Here is a 16,799-nt window from a genome sequence, read left to right on the forward strand (position 1 = left end):
CAAGAGCACAGGAAGACTTTAGTGCAATAAAATTGAATGACAAGTGCACTAACAAACAATCAGAAATTGAAAATATTTTGAATAATCATTTTTTAAATGTTGTGGAGAAAATAGGATCTAGATCTTCACTAGAAGAGGCAAGGCTATTAATAGAAGAGGCCATACCTGCACAGTTTGAAACAGCTGTAATTCCACCAACCTCTCCCTCTGAAATCAGTAAAATAATAAACTCACTGAAAAGTAAAAGCTCTTACGGAATTGATGGCATTTCCAGCAAAGTACTTAAAGCTTGTTCCCCACAGATAAGTAGAATTCTCAGCCACGTATGTAATAGCTCTTTGGAGCAGGGTGTTTTCCCTGATAGACTGAAATATGCCATTGTAAAACCATTGCATAAAAAGGGGGATATGTCGGATGTCAACAACTACCGCCCAATCTCTCTTCTGACAGCTCTATCAAAAATTTTTGAGAAAGTAATGTATTCAAGAGTAGCCTCCCATATTTGTAAAAATAAAGTACTAACAAAATGTCAGTTTGGTTTTCAGAAAGGCTTTTCAACAGAAAATGCTATATATGCTTTCACTGATCAAATATTAAATGCTCTGAATAACCGGACATCACCCATTGGTATTTTTTGTGATCTCTCAAAGGCCTTTGATTGTGTAAATCATGGAATTCTTTTAGATAAGCTAAATCATTATGGTTTGAGTGGGGCAGTGCACAAATGGTTTAATTCATACTTAACTGGAAGAATGCAGAAAGTTGAAATAAGTGGTTCGTGTAATGTTAAAACAGCTGATTCCTCAAACTGGGGTGCTATCAAGCACGGGGTCCCACAGGGTTCGGTCTTAGGTCCTTTACTGTTCTTGATATACATTAATGACTTACCATTCCACATTGATGAAGATGCAAAGTTAGTTCTTTTTGCTGATGATACAAGTATAGTAATAACATCCAAAAACCAAGAACTAAGTGATGTAATTGTAAATGATGTTTTTCACAAAATTATTAAGTGGTTCTCAGCAAACGGACTCTCTTTAAATTTTGATAAAACACAGTATATACAGTTCCGTACAGTAAATGGCAAAACTCCAGTAATAAATATAGAATTTGAACAGAAGTCTGTAGCTAAGGTAGAATTTTCAAAATTTTTAGGTGTGTCCATTGATGAGAGGTTAAACTGGAAGCAACACATTGATGGTCTGCTGAAACGTCTGAGTTCAGCTACGTATGCTATTAGGGTTATTGCAAATTTTGGTGATAAGAATCTCAGTAAATTAGCTTACTATGCCTACTTTCATTCACTGCTTTCGTATGGCATCATATTCTGGGGTAATTCATCATTGAGTAGAAAAGTATTCATTGCACAAAAACGTGTAATCAGAATAATTGCTGGAGCCCACCCACGGTCATCCTGCAGACATCTATTTAAGGATCTAGGGATCCTCACAGTAACCTCACAGTATATATATTCCCTTATGAAATTTGTTGATAATAATCCAACCCAATTCAAAAGTAATAGCAGTGTGCATACCTATAACACCAGGAGAAAGGATGATCTTCACTATGCAGGGTTAAATCTGACTTTGGCACAGAAAGGGGTAAATTATGCTGCCACAAAAGTCTTTGGGCACCTACCAAACAGCATCAAAAGCCTGACAGATAGCCAACTAACATTTAAAAATAAATTAAAAGAATTTCTAGATGACAACTCCTTCTACTCATTGGCTGAATTTTTAGATTTTTAGATATAAAGTAAAAAAAAAAAAAAAAACTTAATCATTAGTGTCATGCAATATTTTGTGTAATGTAATTTCTTGTACAGACATCTTTTATTAACCTGACACGTTCCACATCATTACGAAGTGTCGTATTCATGATCTATGGAACAAGTATTAATCTAATCTAATCTCTAATATAATGTGCATGTGTCTGTAGTGTATACAGCATGAAAACTACATTAATAGCATGCAAAGGGAGGCTATTCTATTTCATTATGTGGTCTCTCGATTCAGTGCACGTCGTCTTACATCACGAGGCTCAAAATTACACGTGAATAAAAAACAGACGTACGGAGCTACCAGTTCATGACATCTGGAATGGAATGTCCAATAAATTAGTATCATATGGAAAAATTGGAAATTTGTGAGGCCAAACTGCTGAGGCCATCGGTCCCTAAGCTTACACACTACTTAATCTAACTCACGCTAAGGACAACACGCACACCCATGCCCCAGGGAGGACTCGAACCTCGGACGGGGGCAGTCGCGCGGACCGTGACAAGACGCGCTCAGACGGCCCGGAAACTCGGCGCGTCATTATCATATGCGTAGCACACTCACACACACACACTGTATATGGAAAAGGGAAAAAAATAGCAGCACCGAAAAGTAATTAAAGCAGAGAACTGAAAGTTCTCGGGAATACATTTGCCATATGGCATGTAAGTGATTGTTGTTGTTGTTGTGGTCTTCAGTCCAGAGACTGGTTTGATGCAGCTCTCCATGCTACTCTATCTTGTGCAAGCTTCTTCATCTCCCATTACCTACTGCAACCTACATCCTTCTGAATCTGCGTAGTGTAGTCATCTCTTGGTCTCCCTCTACGATTTTTACCCTTCACGCTGCCCTCCAATACTAAATTGGTGATACCTTGATGCCTCGGAACATGTCGTACCAACCGATCCCTTCTTCTGGTCAAGTTGTGCCACAAACTTCTCTTCTCCCCAATCCTATTCAATACTTCCTCATTAGTTATGTGATCTACCCATCTAATCTTCAGCATTCTTCTGTAGCACCACATTTCGAAAGCTTCTATTCCCTTCTTGTCCAAACTATTTATCGTCCATGTTTCACTTCCATACATGGCTACACTCCATACAAATACTTTCAGAAACGACTTCCTGATACATAAATCTATATTCGACGTTAACAAATTTCTCTTCTTCAGAAACGCTTTCCTTGCCATTGCCAGTCTACATTTTATATCCTCTCTACTTCGACCATCATCAGTTATTTTGCTCCCCAAATAGTAAAACTCCTTTACTGCTTTAAGTGTCTCATTTCCTAATCTAATTCCCTCAGCATCACCCGACTTAATTCGTCTACATTCCATTATCCTCGTTTTGCTTATGTTGATGTTCATCTTATAACCTTCTTTCAAGACACTATCCATTCCGTTCAACGGCTCTTCCAAGTCCTTTGCTGTCTCTGACAGAATTACGATGTCATCGGCGAACCTCAACATTTTATTTCGTCTCCATGGATTTTAATACCTACTCCGAATTTTTGTTTTGTTTCCTTCACTGCTTGCTCAATATACAGATTGAATAAAATCGGGGAGAGACTACAACGCTGTCTCACTCCCTTCCCAACCACTGCTTCCCTTTCATGTCCCTCGACTCTTATAACTTCCTTTTGGTTTGTGTACAAATTGTAAATAGCCTTTCGCTCCCTGTATTTTACCCCTGCTACCTTCAGAATTTGAAAGAGAGTATTCCAATCCACATTGTCAAAAGCTTTCTCTAAGTCTACAAATGCTAGAAATGTAGGTTTGCCCTTCCTTAATCTAGCTTCTAAGATAAGTCGTAGAGACAGTATTGCCTCACGTGTTCCAACATTTCTACGGAATCCAAACTGATCTTCCCCGAGGTCGGCTTCTACTAGTTTTTCCATTCGTCTGTAAAGAATACGGGTTAGTATTTTGCATCTGTGACTTATTAAACCGATAGTTCGGTAATTTTCACATCTGTCAACACCTGCTTTCTTTGGGATTGGAATTATTATATTCTTCTTGAAGTCTGAGGGTACTTCGCCTGTCTCATACATCTTGCTCACCAGATGGTACAGTTTTGTCAGGACTGGCTCTCCCAAGGGCGTCAGTAGTTCCAATGGAATGTTGTCTACTCCGGGGGCCTTGTTTCGACTCAGGTCTTTCAGTGCTCTGTCAAACTCTTCACGCAGTATCGTATCTCCCATTTCATCTTCATCTACATCCTCTTTCATTTCCATAATATTGTCCTCTAGTACGTCGCCCTTGTGTAGACCCTCTATATACTCCTTCCACATTTCTGCTTTCCCTTCTTTGCTTAGAACTGGGTTTCCATCTGAGCTCTTGATGTTCATACAAGTGGTTCTCTTATCTTCAAAGGTCTCTTTAATTTTCCTGTAGGCAGTATCTATCTTACCCCTAGTGAGATAAGCCTCTACATCCTTATATTTGTCCTCTAGCTATCCCTGCTTAGCCATTTTGCACTTCCTGTCGATCTCATTTTTGAGACGTCTGTATTCCTTTTTGCCTGCTTCGTTTATTGCATTTTTATATTTTTTCCTCTCATCAATTAAATTCAATATTTATTCTGTTACCCAAGGATTTCTACTAGCCCTCGTCTTTTTACCTACTTGATCCTTTACTGCCTTCACTACTTCATTCCTCAAAGCTACCCATTCTTCTTCTACCGTATTTCTTTCCCCCATTTCTGTCAATTGCTCCCTTATGCTCTCCCTGAAACTCTGTACAACCTCTAGTTCTGTTAGTTTATCCGGGTCCCATCTCCTTAAATTCCCACCTTTTTGCAGTTTCTTTAGTTTTAATCTATAGGTCATAACCAATAGATTGTGGTCAGAGTCCACATCTGCCCCTGGAAATGTCTTATAATTTAAAACCTGGTTCCTAAATCTCTGTCTTACCATTATATAATCTATCTGAAACCTGTCAGTATCTCGAGGCTTCTTCCATGCATATAGCCTTCATTTATGGTTCTTGAACCAAGTGTTAGCTATGATTAAGTTGTGCTCTGTGCAAAATTCTACCAGGCGGCTTCCTCTTTCATTTCTTTGCCCCATTCCATATTCACCTACTACGTTTCCTTCTCTCTCCTTCCTACTACCGAATTCCAGTCACCCATGACTATGAAATTTTCGTCTCCCTTCACTATCTGAATAATTTCTTTTATTTCATCATACATTTCTTCAATTTCTTCGTCATCTGCAGAGCTGTTTGGCATATAAAGTTGTACTACTGTAGTAGGTGTGGGCTTCGTATCTATCTTGGCCACAATAATGCGTTCACTGTGCTGTTTGTAGTAGCTTACCCGCATTCCTATTTTCCTATTCATTATTAAACTTACTCCTGCATTACCCCTATTTGATTTTGTGTTTATAACCCGGTAGTCACCTGACCAGAAGTCTTGTTCCTCCTGCCACCGAACTTCACTAATTCCCACTATATCTAACTTTAACCTATCCATTTCCCTTTTTAAATTTTCTAACCTACCTGTCCGATTAAGGGATCTGACATTCCACGCTCCGATCCGTAGAACGCCAGTTTTCTTTCTCTGTAAGTGATTCACAACGCAAAACAACAAACTAATGTACGCATGAGATAAGCCACTGCAAAACTGAAACGCTGTTACATTAATCACCGGTGTAGTGTCCAGAATGTTGAATATAAGCATGAAAACGTACCTGCAGTGTGTTTAACAGATGCCGATAGTTGGTTTGAATGTTGAGATCCAAGTCTGCTGCACTTGATCCGTAAATATAGGTACGGTTTACGCTGGTTTTGGATGACGCTGCACTTGTCGCCCAAGGATGGACCACATGTGCTCGGCTGGAGACAGATCTGTCGATCGAGCAGACCAAGGCAACGCGTCCACATTCCTTAGCGCGTGTTCGGTTACAACAACGGTATGTGATCGAGCGTTATCCTTCTGGAAAGCGTCCTTGCAATGCGCTCGTGAATGGCAGCACAACAGCTCGAAATCACCAGACGGGCTCACAAATTTGCTGTCTTGGTGCGTGGGATAACCACGCGAGTGCTCCTGCTGCCGTTCGAAATCGCACTCCAGATCATGGCTCCAGGTGTGGATCCAGTCTCTCTAGCACACATACAGGCTGGTTGCACCAATACAGAACCAGTTTTCATCAGGAAACACACCTGAGCTCCACGCTGTCCTCCAATGAGCTCCCGTTTAACGCAACTGAGGTCGCAGATGGAGGTCGTACGGGTCAGTAAAATGCACGATACAGGCTGAGTGGCGCAGAGGAGTCTTTGAAGGAACCGATAAGTAACTGTTCGCTGTGTCACTTTGGTGCCAACTGCTGCTCAAGTTTCTGCTGCAGATGTATCATGGTGCGCCAGAGCTCGTTGTCTTCCCTTTCGGAAACGCCACCCGGCCATCCAGCACCCGGTCTTCCCGTGACCACCGCAGTCAGCCATCATGGCAGTGGCTACATTCTTGCCAAGTCTTCCTGAGCGTCGCCGATGAACATCCAGCTTCTCGTAGCCCTATTTCACATCCTCGTTCAAAAAAGAAGTTAGTGACCTTAAAGGCATCATTGATAAACATCGAGTCACCACGTCCAATCTTAAAGACAACTAACGCCCATGACCGTTACAGCGTGTATTTAAAGCAAACCTGAGCAAACCAAACGCAGTCCTGGACGAAACTACAGGAACAGAAAAGTTTCTGGAACCGCGACCCCACGTCCCGAAAGGTTTACCTGCAGCTAAAACTGATTAGCATCCTTACAGTGGCGTTAGTGGCGCCACTCCTGCGCGACTGGCGCGAAGTTTAGAGTAAATATGATCTTTCAGATGTATAAACACGCCTCCTAACCTTCGTTTATGTCGCAAATTCCTTCTTGGTATTGCTATTTTTTCCGTTTTAATTTAACTTGAGAAAACTATCATGGAAACGAATCCTTGCACGAAAAAAAAGTGTTCTAACTTAAAAGTTTGTATTTGTAATTTATTTTCAAATGGGAAATCCCATTTTTTAGCACATTCGGATTCTACGCCAAAAAAATAGGTACGGTTTGCTGAAGGGATTGTTTCCCATTCGTGGTAGATGGCGCCGTAATCGAAAAACATCATGTGTGCCTGTTTTTGCAGTTAGGAACCGATTCATTTGATTCTACATTTCGTTTACGATGTAAATGTAAACTTGTATGTTCTATTGGTTGGTGTTTATATTCAATGTTACTTGAGACTTGCATACGTGATTGTACAGCACAAATAGTATGGTTAGGCCCTGACATTTCTGGCAGGTACGCTACTTGTATGGTGACGTAGTTATATCTTCCTATAGGGTTGCTTTTGGTGAGTCCCAATATCATGGGAATAATTGATTTGGGAGACCGCCTGCGAACCACATCACCAGAGTGGCTCATACCGGTGTCTTTCCATCCAATCCCCGTAATTCTCACACTGGCAGCTGTGCTGCTATCGGTAGAATACGAACCACAACCTCTGAAATAACGTAAAATGTCCATGAAGTGAACGTGACAGGCTCATGTGCAGTGGATACTCAACGAAATGAGGCAACCCAATGGTAAGAGTCATGGGGATTCACCGAAATCAAGCATTCCGATGGGAACAGACAACTATTACATTCACTTCTTTGTTCCGTGATAATGCTAAACTTAGCTTATAGGCAGACTTAGAAACGGCTAACCGTATTGTACTGCACAAACAAACATGGAACACAAGAGTAAATTTCGAACATAAATACGAACTGTTAGAACACAAAAGTTTTCATTTACATCGTAAATGAAATGTAAGACCAAGTAATAGAAAAAAAGCACACTTTATATTTGTCGATTACAGCGCCGTGTACCACGAATGGGAAACAATGGCTTAAAAAAAACCGCAAGTATGTTTTTGGTTTAGAATCCGAATAGGAAATAAAAATGGGGCGGGGCTTCTCATTTGAAAATATAAATTCCTCACAAACACGAGAGGTGGTTAGGAGTGGCCAGTTTTAGCACAGACAAATGTCCCCTTTAGTAATGTTAACTTTTCACCTAGAAATTCTCTAACCAGGTCTTGGTGATAAATGAATTGTGCTATGCGCAAAATTCTACTAGGCGCATTCATCTTTCGTTCCTTTAGCCCAGTCCATATTCACCTACAAGTTTTCGTCCTCTTCCTTTTCTTGCTGTCGAATTCCAATGACGAAATTTTCGTTTCCCTAATCTATCCAAATAATTTCTTTTATCTCATCGTATATTTCTGCGATTTCTTCACCACCTGCGGAGCTACTTGGCATATAAATTTGTACTACTGGGGTGGGTGTGGGCTTCGTGTCTATCATGGTATCTTGGTTACAATAATGCGTTCACTGCACTGTTCACAGTTGCCTACCAGCATACCTTTTTTCTTATTTATTATTAAGCTGACTCCTGCATTACCCGTGTTTGATTTTGTATCTATAACCATGTTTTCAATTGTCCGAAAGTCCTGTTCCACTTACCAATAACCTTCACTTATTCTCACAATATGTAACTGTAGCCGCTCCATTACGTTTTTAGGTTTTCTAACCTACCTCCACCTACTAAGGGATCTAACTTCAATATTTTTGTGGGATCTGAAATTTAAAAACCTCTCTCACACCGGCCTGATTTAGCTTCACTGATCAGGATAGTAAAAAACATGCGTATATTAAGGGAATTTTCATTCACAAAGCACGCCTATCACATTCACACAGTTCAATACTGTTTAATCTTGATTAAATTGAGCTTAACTTAAATTCCATAAGGCAGTGAAGCAATTTCGAAGTCTCGGTGCGACGAACATTGTCAGTCGATCTCCTGAAAACATTTGTAATAATTATTCACTTTCGGTGATCACATGGGGAAGACCGGTGATCTGCTGGTAACACCGTGTTAGCCCATTTATGGAAAGTAATAAACTGGATATCTTGACCGTACAAAACGGCAGGTTCGTCCAGTGTAAATCTGACGTTCCCCACCGATCCCGTGCAACACAGCGTCGTAAGCAGACACTGTCAATAATAATCAGTTAAATAATACGCGAACACACTTACTTTACCTTAGTTCATGTATTAAATTCCTTCTCATACAGAATCTCATCAATATGGCGTGTGCTCAACAACACATACATATACATCTTCGTTCTTTAACGGCTAATCGGTAAGATCTCAATCCTTCTTTTCATAAGAGAAAACATAGATAGCAGAGAAGCTCTTCCATGGAGTAAATGCACGCTCCAAGAAATAATAGGGCTTGAAACTACTTTGTATTAATAATCATCATATATTAAAGTTTAGGAATCGGTAAGATAAGAAGAGATATTTCGAGGTATGCACTGAGTTATATGATTTATAAAATTTCTGAAAATATCGCGGAGGGACCACTCCATTAGACATTACATAACGTACCACTCTCGATCCGTAAACTCCAGTTTTGTATTTCCTGATGTCCTCATCCCCTTGAATAGTCCTCTCCTGAGTATCCGAATGGGGGACTATTTTATTTACTGAATTTTCTACCCAAGGGGATGCAATCATCATTAAACAATACAGTAAAGCTCCGTACCCTCGGGAAAAATTACGTATCTAGTTTCCCCTTGCTTTCAGCCTTCAGCAGTACCAGCACTGCAATATCGTTTTGGTTGATATTATAAAGCGAGATCCCTCAGTCATCCAGATTGTAGACTTATAAACTAAAAATCTACAAAACCCATCAAGTGAATTACAAAATAGACTATCATTGGGGATATTAAGATGTAACAGTATACATTATTCATGAAACAGTAGTTTACGGGTTAATTCTTACATGATGACTTTAGTTGCTTGCATCCGAGAGGGGCTTCGTAAACATTATACAAGGACGAATGATGGAAGACTGGAAGACTGAATGATATCTTACATAACAATGCCAGAATGATAAATGCTATCATAGTACAAAAAAGGCAATGAAGGCCTGTGCAGAATTAAGGATATAAAAGAAGGGAACTAGCTTTTCTCCTTGTCTGGCACTTTCAGAGACATTTAAATCAAAATATCTTGACATACCCGCAATTTTATACTTGTTAGTATTAGTACACATGCCATGTAATATAATGTGTCATGTCAAGTCAAGTAACACAGTACAAGATGTCATATAACACGAAACATGTCATCATGTCTACCAGAATGGCATTTGCCTTGCCGTGCAGTATGATACAACTGGTCATTGAAGTTTAGGATGCATGCATCCCCACTCAGGGATACATCCTATATACTCGTTCAAGCAAACACGTATCTTGGACACTTCCTATTGTAGATACATCCTACTCCCTAGAAGCACATAAGTTTGTTCTTACGTCTCTTACCGTACAAGTAACAGGGGGTGGGCTTGGGGAGAAATTGTCCCTTTGAGGAAAAAAATCAACACCCCCACCCAAGAAAATAAAGAATAAAACGTTTTTTCACCCCAACGGTAGCAAATCCAGCCCCAGAAATTTTGTCCCCGTAGAGAAACTTTCTCAGAAATTACACGTATGCTCTTCAGGCGTATGGGACAATATATTGTTTAGTATGGCTGACGAATATTCTGGAATTTGACACAGGATGAGGAACTTTTGCAAGATCGGGTGTACCAACACCTTGCAGCTCAGATATCTCACTGCCCTGAGGATGTAGGGTTAACTCAAAAAAGAGTGAATGTGTCAAGACGTTTCCATTTAAATTTCTTAGAAGCTGGCAGATAATTTTCCTTCTTCTGCATCCCTAACTCTGCCCAGGTGGTTCTCATTTTTTTATGCTATAGTAAGAGCATTTTTCATTCGTGTGTCCCAACTTTTACTATACCACAATTCTGACATTAGACCGCCACAACTTGCCAACCGATGTACACTCCTGGAAATGGAAAAAAGAACACATTGACACCGGTGTGTCAGACCCACCATACTTGCTCCGGACACTGCGAGAGGGCTGTACAAACAATGATCACACGCACGGCACAGCTGACACACCAGGAACCGCGGTGTTGGCCGTCGAATGGCGCTAGCTGCGCAGCATTTGTGCACCGCCGCCGTCAGTGTCAGCCAGTTTGCCGCGGCATACGGAGCTCCATCGCAATCTTTAACACTGGTAGCATGCCGCGACAGCGTGGACGTGAACCGTATGTGCAGTTGACGGACTTTGAGCGAGGGCGTATAGTGGGCATGCGGGAGGCCGGATGGACGTACCGCCGAATTGCTCAACACGTGGGGCGTGAGGTCTCCACAGTACATCGATGTTGTCGCCAGTGGTCGGCGGAAGGTGCACGTGCCCGTCGACCTGGGACCGGACCGCAGCGACGCACGGATGCACGCCAAGACCGTAGGATCCTACGCAGTGCCGTAGGAGACCGCACCGCCACTTCCCAGCAAATTAGGGACACTGTTGCTCCTGGGGTATCGGCGAGGACCATTCGCAACCGTCTCCATGAAGCTGGGCTACGGTCCCGCACACCGTTAGGCCGTCTTCCGCTCACGCCCCAACATCGTGCAGCCCGCCTCCAGTGGTGTCGCGACAGGAGTGAATGGAGGGACGAATGGAGACGTGTCGTCTTCAGCGATGAGAGTCGCTTCTGCCTTGGTGCCAATGATGGTCGTATGCGTGTTTGGCGCCGTGCAGGTGAGCGCCACAATCAGGACTGCATACGACTGAGGCACACAGGGCCAGCACCCGGCATCATGGTGTGGGGAGCGATCTCCTACACTGGCCGTACACCTCTGGTGATCGTCGAGGGGACACAGAATAGTGCACGGTACATCCAAACCGTCATCGAACCCATCGTTCTACCATTCCTAGACCGGCAAGGGAACTTGCTGTTCCAACAGGACAATGCACGTCCGCATGTATCCCGTGCCACCCAACGTGCTCTAGAAGGTGTAAGTCAACTACCCTGGCCAGCAAGATCTCCGGATCTGTCCCCCATTGAGCATGTTTGGGACTGGATGAAGCGTCGTCTCACGCGGTCTGCACGTCCAGCACGAACGCTGGTCCAGCTGAGGCGCCAGGTGGAAATGGCATGGCAAGCCGTTCCACAGGACTACATCCAGCATATCTACGATCGTCTCCATGGGAGAATAGCAGCCTGCATTGCTGCGAAAGGTGGATATACACTGTACTAGTGCCGACATTGTGCATGCTCTGTTGCCTTTGTCTATGTGCCTGTGGTTCTGTCATTGTGATCATGTGATGTATCTGACCCCAGGAATGTGTCAATGAAGTTTCCCCTTCCTGGGACAATGAATTCACGGTGTTCTTATTTCAATTTCCAGGAGTGTATATTTTTGTTGACTCGGACGACGACCGAGCCGTTATAGTTTTTTTTATTGTCTTTTCTACCATGTTTTTTGAGTTGGGCACCGTTAGTCTTTCTCCTCTACGTCTCCTCTACAATTACCAACCTGGGATGGTTGAACTTGTCCAGTACAGCATGCTGTGTCCTCAGAGCATGCAAACATGACAACCACTCCAAGGTCACATGCTTGTACGACGTTTTTTGCTTTTATTTTTTCATATGTTTTTATTTTTTACTACTTTTCTATTTTGTTTTATAATTTGTATTTTATAATTGTGCATATTCTTTTATTTTTTATTCTTAATTTTTTGTTTTGTAGTTAAACATCTTATTCATATACGCATGAGGCTGTCTACGCATTATAAAGATAAATGCTCAACACAGTATAAAAAATAACAGCAAACAAAAATAGGATACATACAAAACATTAAATACTGTTCGTTAGTTTTTGATAATATTTATACAAATCGTTTATGCTGTCTAGATAAACTTACGATACAACCATAATATACAGATCAACTTAGGATGCGAACAAAAATGTAGAATGGCTGTACAAAAAATGACGTGTGCACATGGTTCATGTGAAGTAGCAGCTTCGAAGCTTAGGAAAATGTGTAAATCTCTCCACTCACACATACTACTGTTAAAAAGGGTTACTTGTTAGAGGCTTTCTGCACGGCAACTGGCTTTTGCCTATTTCAACAGCAACACGAGACGTTACGTCATTTTGCTTCATAAAAGTAGCTGCAAAGTGGCCAACAAGAGCCGAGTGACTAAACACGTTATGAAACAGTTCACAGACAAAGTTACAATCGGTCAGTATAAAATGTCAAAGTATCTTCATAATTTATCATGACATGCAGGTAACCACGCCCTAGTATAGGCTGACCAACATATACCCAACTTATTGGGAATCGTGCAGATCTGTGGTGAAATGGAACTTTCTTGTCAGCTAAGCGTATGTGTTGTTTCAACATTTAGAAATCTTGTAAACGAAATGTTTCATCTCAATCACAACAAGGAAAAAGTGACTCTGTAATGAACCACACGAACGCTGAAAGTTTCGAGCAACAAATAATAAATTACCGAAAAGCATACATGTTGCTGTTGCTGTTATGTCGTATCTTAAAGTTCTTTTCATTGTTTGTTTGAACAAAGCAATAACATCTACATCTACATTGATACTCTGCAAATCACACTTAAATTCCTAGCAGAGTGTGCATGGAAACGCCTCCATAATAATTCTCAGTTACTCCAATCTCGAACAGGGCGTGGAGAAAACGAACAAATATTTCTTTCCGTGCGAGCACTGGTTTCCCATATTTTATTATAAGGACCGATTCTCCGTACATAGGTCAACGTCAGCAAAATAATTTGCATTCGGAGCACAAAGTTGATGATTGAAATTCCTTGAGAAGATTCTGCCGCATCGAAGAACGCCTTCGTTTTAATGATGTCCACCCTAAATTCTCTATCATGGCAGTGACACTCTCTCCCCTACTTCGCGATGATACAAAACGTATTGTGCTTCGTTGACCTTTCTCGATGTACTCCGTTAATCCTACCTGGTAAGGATCCCAGACAGCGCAGCACTACTCCGAAAGAGGACGGACAAGCGTAGTGTAGGCGGTCTCTTTAGTAGATGCGTTACATTTTCTAAGTGTTCTGCCAATAAAAGGCAGTCTGTGGTTTGCATTCCGCACAACATATTCTATTTTTCATTTCGTATTTAAGTTGTTCGTAATTGTAATGAAAAGGTATTTACTTGAATTTAATGCCTTTAGAATAGACACTGATTTATAGTGTAACCGAAGTTTAATGGATTCCTTTTAGCACTAGTGTAGGGGACCTCCCTCTTTCCATTATTTAGGGTCAATTTCCAATTTCTGAATCGTTTTGCAATTAGTTTTGATCTTCTGATGACTTTATTAGTCGATAAATGATAGCGTGATCTTCAAACAACCTCAGTCGGCTGTTCAGAATGCCTCCTAAATCTGTTTACATAGATGAGGATGGTTCAAATGGCTCTGAGCCGTATGGGACTTAACTGCTGAGGTCATCAGTCCCTTGGAACTTAGAACTACTTAAACCTAACTAACCTAAGGACATCACACACATCCATGCCCGAGGCAGGATTCGAACCTGCGACCGTAGCTGTTACGCGGTTCCAGACTGAAGGGCCTAGAACCGCTCGTTCACAGTGGCCGGCTACTTGTTAGTTATTCATGGTGGCAGCTGTACTTGATTCGAATTCTGGAATACTTGCTTAGTCTTCTTTGATGAAGGAATTTAGGAAGGCTGTGTTTAGTAATTCTGCTTAAGCAAGACTGTAGTTGATAGTATTTCCATTGCTATCGTGCAAAGAAAGCACTGATTGTCTCTTGCCGCTATCATACTTTACATACGTCCAGAATCTTCTTCTTGAATTTTCGTTTTGAAAACTGTTACAAGCGTTTCGCGCTAAATTTCGAGCTTCTGTAGAAGATCGCCAATCTTGGAGTCTTCGCGTTCGTTTAAATCGGGCGTGCTTCTTTCATTGTTTCTGCAACAGTGTTCTGACCCTTTTTGAGTAGCAAGGGGATTAGCTTGGTCGTTTGTTAATTTACTTGGTATAAATCTCTCAATTGCTGACGATACTATTTCTTTGAACACCGGTCTACACGTGCATTGTTAATTTGGAATGAGTGGAAATTGCTCCTTCGGAATGCGTCAAGCGAATTTTTATCAGCTTTCATGACTAGAGGTATTTTTAGTTTATTTTTGGTGTATCTGTAAGTTATGATATTTGGTCTTGCTACGACAACCCTGTGTAAACTAATCCCTGTATCCGCTTTGATGATCGTTATTAGCGCAGGATTATTTGTTGCTAAGAGGTCGACAATGTTTTCGCATCTGTTTACTATTGGCATGGGCTTATGAATTAACTACTCGAAATAATTTTCAGCGAATGCGTTTATCACAGTTTCCGATGATGTTTTATGCATACCTCGGGATTTAAACATGTATTTTCGACAACATATCCATTGTACATTACAGTCATCACCAACTATAACTATATGAGTCGGGTACGCGTTTAAAATTAGTCTGAAGTTTTCTTTGAACGTTTCAGTAATTGTATTATTTCAGTTGGGAGATCTATAAAACGATCCATTTATTACTTTATTCCAGCTGCTACGAATGACATCCACCCATACTAACTCGCAGGAACTACATACTTCAATTTCGCTTCAAGATGAACTACTTCTAACAGCAACAAACAAGACAACGCTCACTGTGTTTAGATTCTTTGCAAATATTACGGCTGAACTTATCTCCGACTTCAGCCAGCTTTCAGTGCCTATGACGATTTGAGCATCAGTGTTTTCTATTACCACTTGAAGCTCTGTTACTTTCCCAACACAGTTACAACAATTTACAACTGTTAAACCGATGAGTCCTAGACCTATTTTCATCTTACACATTTTGAGACAGAACCCCTTTTTGTTGTTCCCCGAGACTCTAGAACCCTAAAAACCGCCCAGTCCACGCCACACAGCACCTCCTACCCGGTAATGCCGCATCATGTGTGTAGTGGGCTCCTGGCCTATTCAGCGAAGCACAAAACCCAAGCACCCTATGGCACAAATCAAGGAATCGGCAGCCTACACTAACACAGTACCGTCTGAGCCTCTGATTTAGACCCTCCACTCGGTTCTCTACCAGAGTCCGCGATCGGTCCTGTCGATTACGCTGCAAACGTTGCGCCCTCCTTTCATCTCGCCACCAGGACTAGCAGCTTTTGCCACTCTGTTAGCCGCTCAAAACCAGAGAGAATTTCTTTCGATCCAAAGCGACACACATCAGTGCTACCGACTTGAGCCACCACCTGCAGCTCGCTTTAACCTGTTTCTTCACGGGATCCGGAAGGACCCGATCCATTTCTGGAATGACTCCACCCAGTATGCATACAGAGTGCACACTGGCTTTCTTCCCCTCCTTGCCAGTCATCTCTCTAATAACACATCTAAGATTGGAGTTCCCAATTACCAATAATCCGACAATAATCTAGCAATAATAACAAAAATTGAACATAAAAATCCATCGCCAGAAAATTTCACATAATTAATCATGGCACGAAATGTTGCAACAACCACACCGAATTAGCAGTGAGTATGATTGGCTGAAATAAACAGACGAACAGTGAAACATCCTATGCACGACAAAATACTGTCAACTTTTCAATCCTGTACGAAAAATTACAAAATTAAGCGTGCTGTGTCCGAAAATAATCTTTCTGTAAGACAGCACGTTAGTGTTTAAGAAAACACAGAAAAACCTTATCTACTGGTTAGAAGTAAGCTGACCTCTTTTCTGACACTTATTTTTGTACCAATTCGTAGGTTAGTTTAACTGTCTGAGTGGTCGTCGACAAAGCTTTAAATGCTCTAGCAAACAATATATCATTTTATACAGGGCTGGGCATAATTATGGTTTGTTACATGCTTTATTTTGATGTCCAAAGATTTTAGAGAGTTATGAGCCACTGGCGAATAAAATGTAAATGCATTAACAAGGAAGTGATAATCAACTGTAATAAACGTTATTTTAATTATGTCCAAATGCACAGCTAAAAATGAAATGCAATTCTACGAAACACAATTTCACGTGAAAACGCATTATTTTGCTCAAGTAAATGACGAATGATAAAAGATTTTGGCAAACATTTGTTACATTTACAGTAGG

The sequence above is a fragment of the Schistocerca gregaria genome, chromosome 6, assembly GCF_023897955.1.
Source record: "Schistocerca gregaria isolate iqSchGreg1 chromosome 6, iqSchGreg1.2, whole genome shotgun sequence".
Taxonomy (NCBI): Eukaryota; Metazoa; Arthropoda; class Insecta; order Orthoptera; family Acrididae; genus Schistocerca; species Schistocerca gregaria.